This window comes from Macrobrachium nipponense, chromosome 28 (genome assembly GCF_015104395.2).
Source record: "Macrobrachium nipponense isolate FS-2020 chromosome 28, ASM1510439v2, whole genome shotgun sequence".
Classification (NCBI taxonomy): Eukaryota; Metazoa; Arthropoda; class Malacostraca; order Decapoda; family Palaemonidae; genus Macrobrachium; species Macrobrachium nipponense.
Genome location: NC_087217.1, coordinates 64,971,651 through 64,972,645, shown reverse-complemented (window position 1 = coordinate 64,972,645; position 995 = coordinate 64,971,651). Strand labels below are relative to the sequence as shown.

At 36.4% G+C, this 995-nt stretch overlaps 1 pseudogene; it reads left to right on the top strand.

Moving 5' to 3' along the window:
* The window catches only part of LOC135201841 (failed axon connections homolog), a 10,066-nt pseudogene continuing 9,071 nt past the window's right edge, over positions 1–995 (top strand).

Below are 995 nucleotides of genomic sequence, written 5' to 3'. Positions count from 1 at the left end.
CCTCACAGTGACACAGTGAGTGCAGTGAGTAGTCACTGTTTAGTGCTGCTCCCACCCACCCGTATATTTGTATTCGTACGATTTTAAAGAGGAATATTCTACTGCACTGCCATACAGTGAATTATTTATATAAAAGCCGATAGTTCTTGGGAGAATGTGTAACGATAATTCACGCAATGTGAATATGGCAAATGAAAAACTTAACATCACTGCAACTGTTGGGTAATGACAAGGAATTTCCAGTGAACACCTGTAGTCACGTGCGTAGCTCAATTGGAATGTTTAGTGATATCTCTAGCGGGCATCTTTAAAGTGAAAGTATTCTGTGTGAAGCTTAGCGTTGGAACATTATTATGGTGTTGAAATGTGCCACAATCAATGGCAAGGGAAGGAATGAACTGCTGTAGAGCGATGTTTTCCGTGGCTTCATAAGTATTTGTTCGAGCATTTTACAAGGATGGGTTGCTACGTTGGGCAAGTTTAAGAATTGTTTATACTAGGCTCCGAGGCAGTTACTCGGAAAAAAGTCATCTCACTTTCCTAGAAGGGTAAGAATACAAACGCGAATAACGTTTCTCGTATTCATAAATGCTATGTACCCAAGATATCAGGTTTGTAAATTTAGTCACTCGAAGTTTTAATTTATAAAAACCGTTGGATTTATGTTCTTCTAATCAGAATCGACAGTTTGGTAACAAATCGCTGTAGGTCGAAGTTCAGTTTGAGCGCCAAGCAATAATAGAATATCCAAGAAAGATGAAAATGATAGTTTAAGCTCTGCTGTCCTTGACATCGTACATCTGACAGCGCAGTCTTGCGTGCCTGCGATAATTGCCAGATGTGACAAGAAAGTAACTGAATGATTTTTGTATATTATCGTTGTAAAGTCTGGTACTTATTTCATATTGTTTAATTATTGTTTTAAATTTAATATGAAAATAATTTAACTGTAATTAATAATTGTTCTTTGTTATAATTTACAAGCTAAAAATAGT